The sequence below is a fragment of the Orycteropus afer genome, unplaced genomic scaffold (assembly GCF_000298275.1).
Source record: "Orycteropus afer afer isolate SDZICR_OR568_19922 unplaced genomic scaffold, OryAfe1.0 scaffold00140, whole genome shotgun sequence".
Classification (NCBI taxonomy): domain Eukaryota; kingdom Metazoa; phylum Chordata; class Mammalia; order Tubulidentata; family Orycteropodidae; genus Orycteropus; species Orycteropus afer.
The window spans coordinates 800,668-809,029 of record NW_006921727.1 but is presented as its reverse complement, the minus strand read 5'-3'; the positions used below and the strand labels follow the sequence as shown (position 1 = coordinate 809,029).

The 8,362-nt window shown below is 33.3% G+C and overlaps 1 protein-coding gene across 1 annotated transcript in view; it reads right to left on the bottom strand.

The window, feature by feature from the left end:
- Nucleotides 1-8,362, bottom strand: part of KHDRBS2 (KH RNA binding domain containing, signal transduction associated 2) — a 977,984-nt gene that overhangs the window by 849,230 nt on the left and 120,392 nt on the right. The gene's annotated exons all lie outside the window — the stretch shown is intronic.

Genomic DNA, 8,362 nt, shown 5'->3' with positions numbered 1-8,362 from the left:
AGAAATTATAGAACAATATCATTAATATCACATGCAAGTAAGATCTTACTGAAGATAATTCAGAAACGTTTGCAGCAGTATATTGACAGAGAATTTCCAGAGGTTCAAGCCGGATTCAGAAGAGGACTCTTCAACATAGTAAAAATAAAATCTCCCTCTGAGGCAAAGTCAGTAGCTTATTACCTTTTATGAAAGATGCAGTGTCCTTAAGCTTGGAGTTCCTTTCCCATTCCATCACTACCCACTACATGTGCAGGACTAACCAGGCCCTTTTCATGTTACCCTGTGGAAATGGGTCTTGGGGATTTGGTACAATGCTGATACTCTGGCTACTGCTGTTGTTATGACTAAGTCCTCTGTTTCTGACCCAGGAGCTTTATGTCTTCTACCAGCTTCCATGAAACTGTTGGCAGGCTAACTGGTTAGCTTGCAAGTAGGGTAAAGTCTCAAACTAAGTTCTTATGAGTATTATGCCCAATAGACCCAAGTATATCTGAATCTGGCCTTATCGCAGCCACCATGTATTACCCATTAGATCCTCAAGGTCATAAGATTCAGTGACAAAACAAAGTAAGTTACTTCTTTACTAGTGGCTATGTTTGTGACCCAAATAATAACAGGACACTCTCCTTCATCTAAGGACTGATCACAGGCTGCAACCTACCATGAAGGTGTTTCTCTCTGGTAATTCCAGATTGAATTTTTAGGACCACTTAGCTTCAAATGTGCCAGCTAACAAACCACATCTGTAGTAGTATAGCTTTTCTCCAAAATGTTCTTTAATGAAAAGAAACTTGAGCAAAGAAATATTGATAAAATCATATATTGCCAGAAAATGGAATATATTTTTAGATGTCTTATTGCAATACAAAATCAATTGTACTTAGAGAATTCTAAAGACTCATATTATATTGAGTCACACTTTTTATGACTAATCTTCTGCAAACAATAAGCTCTCAACTACTAGCTCAATGGTTGGCAGTAAAAACCCTCTGAGAGGCACCGAAAAAGATAGGCCTGGCCATCAGCTTCCAAAAGGTCACATCCTTGGAAACCTTATGAGGCAGTTCTATTCTGCACAGGGTTGCCTTGAATCAGAATAGTATTGAAGGCAACTAAGAACAACAATCTTTGTATATATTTTATTATGCATTGATTTGTTCAAATTTTTAAGTACCTTCAGGAAAATGGAATTGTTAATGTCTTTGGATATTCTAGAAAAAATATTCAAATGAAATTATGTTAAGAATTTCAGGTCAGGCCTATTTTGATAATACTTACATAATTAATTAGTTTTCCCAGTAATTTTCATTGCTTTATGATTATGTAAATTTTTCTGTCCCAAATTTCTGGGACAAGCCTGTCTGTTCCATGATTAAAAAAAAAAAGACTCACTACTGTTGAGTTGAATCCAACTCATAGCAACCCCTCCTTGCGTTTCCGAGGTAGCATCACTACAGAAGTAGATTGCTCAATCTTCCTTCCGAGGAGTGGCTGGTGCTTTTGAACTGCCAGCCTGCTGGTTAGCAGTCAAATGCCTTGGGCACTCTGCTACCAGTAGCTCCTTACACATATATAAATATACACACTAATAATGTCAAACTTCTTAATTTTAAAAGGTCTTATTTGATATCCAGATATGCACTTCAATATGTGTTACCAATGCCATGTCCTCTATTTTATCCAGAAATAGAAAGTGAATTTAGTTTACATGCTTAGCAAGACTCCTGGCTCTAATAGTTTTAGAGACAGAGAACTGAGAAAGAAGTAGAAGCTAGGCTCCTTACATTACAAAATCTGACACCTCTTAGCCCAGAAGGGGAGTGTGGGAAACTACCAATTTATCTCACAAATTGCCTAAAGCCAAAGTGAAAATCCATGTGAAAGTGGATTTTAAATTCATGGGAAGCTTTGCAACAAATAAAAATGCACTTGATAAAAATCCAAGGAAACATAAAATAAATCCACAAAGCTCTTTATTGTTATCTAAACATTATTATATGAGGGTAAGCTGTCTTTTACATCTGTCACCCCAATTATTGTCACATGGCTAAGCATAATGCATCTCTTTGTTTCTAGGAGCATTCATGCAAACCTTGTTTTGAGAGATACTAGATTTTTGACAGGATAAAGTAGTAAATGATTCCTTAGAAAAGCTTGATAGAAAGAGCAGTAAAATACTTTTTACTTCTTCCTCCTCCACCCTCCTTCTTGATATGTGGGAAACACCAGTCAAAAGGAGAGATGATGAAAGGAATTCGAGTAAAGTAGAGGCAGACCACATTATTCTGTGAAAGTGAAATTTTGGTGATCTACAGAACATTTCTCCAAGTATTTTATAAGCTCTTACATACACATATGTATACAGAAGCATTTGTGTGTGCCCACACACAGACACACGTATATTCACCAGCATATCATTATAAATGGAAACTACTACATAAGGTGCCATTTAATACTAATATCTCCTAAGCAAGAAAAATTGGAAAATAGCTGGAATTTTATATATCTGGTAAAGAAAGTTATTATCAAGGAATTCTACATTTATTGGGTAGAGCACTAAAAAATAAAGATGAGATTCCTAACAACTCACTGGATAAATATGTGCTAGTTACTCTGGAAAAATAAGGGATGTATCTTCTTAAAATCATCAGCAAATATCATTGCCATTGAGTCATATGCAACTCATAGCGACCCCTCCTTGGGTTTCCGAGGCAGTATCTCTATGGAAGTAGATCACCCAGTCTTCCTTCCAAGGAGTGGCTGGTGGGTTTGAACCACCAGCCTTCTGGTTAGCAGTCAAGTGCCTTAGGCATTATGCCACCAGAGCTCTCTTTTTCTAGAAATGTCTTATTTCTTTATGTGTTTCCAATCAAGAGTTACTTATGGAGCAAATAACTTGTATCAGAGAAATCTAACTATGAATAATTAACAATTAACATTCTGATACAATAAAAACAGTAACATAATTGCTGATTTTATTTCAATAATTTTAAAGAAGAGTTAAGAAACTCTTCTAGAGTTATTCGCTAGTGGGAAAGACTTTCAGGAGGGAAAGAATATTGGAACTTGAATTTTGACAGAACAAGTTTAGCAGAATCATGTGGAAAGAAGAATTCAGATCGTGAATTTCAGAGATGAAAGAGGTCTGGGAAATAACATCTTGTTGAAATAGAGAATGAAATACCTCAAAGCATTTTATTTCAATATTGATGTTTGTTTTCTCAAATAGGTGCTATATCAAGAGAAACACATGATGATAAAACACTTTGGCATTTCATTTAAATATAAAATGTATTTAGGAAAATGATTATCAAACTGCAAGATTTTGTTCATAATAAACAGCTTTGTCTTCTATCTCTTGCAGGTATTTCTCTCTGAATGCTCAAATGCTGTTCTGTGACTTTGATGCTTTACTTGGTTGTTTGCGATTTGATTTAAACTGTAGCAAATGCATCCATAACAAACTTTCCTTGTACAAAATACACTGTTGCTGCTGTTGTTATCCTTTATTTTCTAACCCCACTAGGAGTCAGGTGGTGCAGTGGTTAAAGCTCTTAGCTGCTCATGAAAAGATAGACAGGTTGAACCCACCAGCCACTCCCGGGAGAACGATGTGTCGGTCTGCTTTCATAAAGATTTACCTTAGAAATCCTAAGTGGCAGTTTTACTGTGTCCCATAGTGTTGCAATGAGCAGCTTTAACTCAATGGCAACAGTTTTTATAATCATTCCATATATAGAAAATATTGTCTATCAATTTAGAGCTACCATTTGTGATTATATAAATGCATATAAATGTGACATTTTAATATATTGTGGGTTTCTAATTAAGATTTTGTTTCTAGATAAGTGTAACAACATGAAGTTTCAGAAGATAAAATTTCCTAGAAATAATAAGTTATGTGAACTATAAATTTATTTAAAAAGTTACCTGGTGGCTATGGCTGAATAAGATCTTTTAAGATCAACCATTCCTCAGATAAGAGAAGAAAAATATGGACACAATAAAGAAAATAAACTAAATAAAAACTTCAAAAAAGAAACAGAAGTAAGTCAGAAACAGTTAACATCACTTCCACTAGCATTCCACTAGAATGGTCAAGATTCACTCACTGGAACTCAACCTACCAGAAAGGGAGATTTGATAAAAGTGGTTTTTCTGATAGTCTAGAAGGGAAAGTAGGTTTAACAACACCTACCAAGTCTCTGTTCACTTACTATTTTTTACTTACAGTAGCAACAATGAGCTGGCCAATAGGTACTTTTTCTTCTCCCAGTAAGATTACAAACATCAATTTCCTCTTTTTTCCACTCAGTTCCACTTCTCCTAAAATTGAATAGCTGAAAGCTTTCATCCCTCATCAACAATCATCAAAATCCTAGTTTTCTTTATCCAACATTGACAATTTTTATGCATTCCATTAATTTAAAGAAAGAAATATACATACAAATCAAGAGAATAATGAATATTTTTTAAAAAAATTCAAAATAGAAATGTAGTTGAATATTTAACTGTTCTTTAGGAATAAGAGGCATAAGGAGGATTGAGTTTGCACCTGGACATATTTGTCCAGGTATCTTTAATTTTCTTCTGGCAGTCAAGTACTATTAACAAAATCAGTGACCAGAGCCTTAAACAATGGTAATAGGGTTGATATAAACAGAGGTAACAGGTTAGAAATTACATGACCTGAATATCTTCTTATCTTCTCAAAAAAAGATCAGATTTTAAAATATGTCAAAAGAACAAAATTTAAGATTATATGCTTGTTATCTCCAACTCCTCTACTACATTATTATTTATTCCAAACATTGAATCAATCCAATGAGAATAATGCATCTTAAATAATATATAAGAAATGTCTCTATGCCTTTTACAAAGAAAGCTGAGTCTCTCAAAAACCTAAGTTCACACTGTTATTAAACCTCATTCCTATATGTGAACCTAAGTTCACACTGTTATTAAACCTCAGCCCTATATGCAAAAGTCAAGGAAAAAAAAAAATACAAGTAAACCATAAAATAATCTTTAACAATTGGTTTGTGATCTTTGTCATCAAAGGATAAGTATTCTATGTCATGTTCTCAATTAACATTCTGATTTACAAGTAATACATTTTAAATTTTACTTAAACACTTTTTGTGGATTTACTAAATTCCAGATGCTGTGGTAGGCTCTGAGAATATACATACTAATGTTTAATCTTTATTATTGAGAAGGTAATTTCCAAACATATAATTGGTAATAAAATGTGGTAAGTGTGGTATGAAGTATTAGCAAAGTACTAAGGGAATAGAGAATAAAAGATAGCTAGAGCCTATTTGAAGATAGGCTCATAAAAGAAATGACAATTGACATTTTCCAGAAAAATGACCAATTGATGTCTTGACTAAAACAGGTTGATTCTAAAAGAATAGCATATAAATAGCATGAAAACATAATGTGCTTTTTATGATCATTAAGATTTATATTGAAAGTCAAAGGGGAAAAATATAATAACATAGTACCATAAAATAGTACAATGTAGAATCATTAAAATTTAAGGAAATGAAGGTTTAAAATTTATTATTGACTAGATTTGGGAGTGAGTTCTACTTTTACAAACCACAGACTGGATGCATTGAACCAATCTTCCTACTGGGCTTAACAGCCTAAAAACCTTTTTGAAAGCAACAAAGGACTAAAAAGAGATAAAGAATCACTGGACCAAGATCGAAGAAAAGACTGAAATTCACAGAAGTGAGTCCAGCATTAGTTTTGCTTTGCCAATGTGGATGAAAAGAGACAGTGGAAAAACTATATAGCATGTTTATACCCTCTGGGAACTAGAGGGACAAAATACAAAGTCAATAATAGGTAAAAGGTATAATGAATATACCAAAACAAAACTTGCTCTCAAATGGGTATCAGCCAGGTTGCTGCTAGTCATCTGACTAATCCAGAAACATCTCTAGAACTTAAATATGATTATGGTGATATCTGAATTTTCAGTATCACATGAGCGTGAGAGAAGCAAAACAATATTCTCTCTGGAATCAGATACCACTAGCATGGGCAATTAGTTTCTCACGTAATTCTCAATAACAATGTCCAGCATAAAAATAAAATCAGCTAGCAAAAAAGAAAAGAATAAAAAAGTACCATATGAACAGAACCAACACAAACAACAAATACTCATAAGTAGCAAAGATACACATATTATCAGAAATGAACTGTAAAATAAGACATCCAATGCTTATGGAGATAATATTTGAACTAAATAAATTAATTCAGGAATTGGGAACATTCAACTTGGAATCTTGTGGTTTTGAAAAAAAATCAAATAGAATATTCAGAATATAAACATTCCATCAATGAATTTAAAAACTAAATGAGGTTTAATAGTAGATAAAACATACCTGAACTGAGAATTAGTGCATTTGGAAACTGCATAGAGTGACACATAAAATAAAAGTATGTCCTTCCTTATTAGTAATTACTTGAAATATAAATGGATTAAATTTTCCAAACCAAAGGCATATATTGACCAGACAGGTGTTTTTTTAAATGATCCAACTATATGCCACTTACAAGAGACTCACTTTAGATAGAAAGGCATAGAGATGTTTAAAGCAAAAAGTTGAAAAAAAGATACTCCATGTAAATAGTAGCAAAAAGAGAACTGGGGGTTACTATATGTTCATCAGAAAAAAATAAATTTTAAGCACAAAAGTGTTACAGACACAAAGACCTTATAGAATGATAAAAGGGATTAATTTGTCACAAAGAAATAACAATGATAAACACACATGCACTGAACAATGGAGTCCCAAAATATATGAAGCAAACATTGACAGAATTGAAGGGAGAAATAGTTCTATAATCATAGAGATTTCAATACATCACTTTCAAAAACAGATAGAACATCTACACAGAAAATCAACAGAGAAAGAGAGGATTTGAACACTATGAATAAACTAAACCAAACACGTTTATAGAACACTCAACCTGACAAGCATAGAACATGCGTTTCTCTCCAGTGCACATAGATCCTTCTCAAAGCTAGATTTGTTGTTGTTGTTGTTATGTGCCATAACATTTGTTTTGACTACACAAAACAAATCTCAGTAAATGTAAAAACATTGGAATCATACAAAGTATCTCATCCAACCCTATTAAAATAAAACTAGAAATCAATACCACAAATGTTGTTTGGGAGTTTCATAAATGTTTGAAAATTAACCATGCTATTAAACAACCAGTGAGTTGAAGCAGAATCAAAAGGATCTCATAGTTAGAGATCAATGAAAATGAAATCACAAAATACCAAAATACATGGGATGCAGTGAAGGTAGTGCTCAGTGGGAAATGTATAGTTATAATCACTAACATTTAAAAAAAAAATCTCAAAGTAGTCACATAATTTATACCTTAAAGAACTAGAAGTAGCTGAGCAAACTAATCCCAACGTATCAGAAGAAAGGAAATAATAAAGATTAAAGAGAAGACAAATGAAATAAAGAATGGAAAAAGAACAGAAACAATCAACAAAACCAAAATTTGATTCTTTGAAAAGATCAACAAAATTGACAAACCTTTAGCAAGATTGACAAAGAACACAATAAAGAACATATAAATAACTCAAATCAGACAGGAAAGTGGGGACATCACTATAAGCCTTATAGAAATAAAAAGGACTATAACAGAATATTATGAACAACTGTGCACCAACAAATTGGATAATCTAGATGAATGTACAAATTCCTAGAAACAGACAAACTGCTTAAATCTATCCCGGAAGAAACAGAAAATTTTAACACATCTGTAATGTAGAGATTGAATTTGTAATCAAAAGTGTCTCAACAAAGAAAAGTCCAGGACTAGATGGCTTCACTGGTGAGTTTCATCAATTATTTCAAGAATTTAACACAATCTTTCTCAAACCCTTATAAAAAGTGGAAGAGAAAGGCACAACTCATAATTCATTCTTAGGCCAGCATCACCCTGATACTATAGCTAGATAAAGACACCACAAGAAATTTCCAGAACAGTATCTTTTACAACTATAGATGCAAAAATTCTCAACAAAATACTAGCTAACTGAATCCAACAGCATATTAAAAGGATCATACACCATGACTGCTTTGGATTAACGTGTACCTTAAAAATATGTGTGCAAGTCCTTAACGGTGTACCCATTAATAAGGAGCTCTGGTGGTATAATGGTTAAGGAATTTGGCTGCTAACCAAAATCTCAGTGATTTGAACAAACCAGCTTCTCCACAGAAGAAAGGTGAGGCAGTCTGCTTCTGTAAAGATTTACAGCCTTAGAAACCAGCGGAAGTCACTGTGAGTGAGAGTGGACTTAATGATGGTAAGT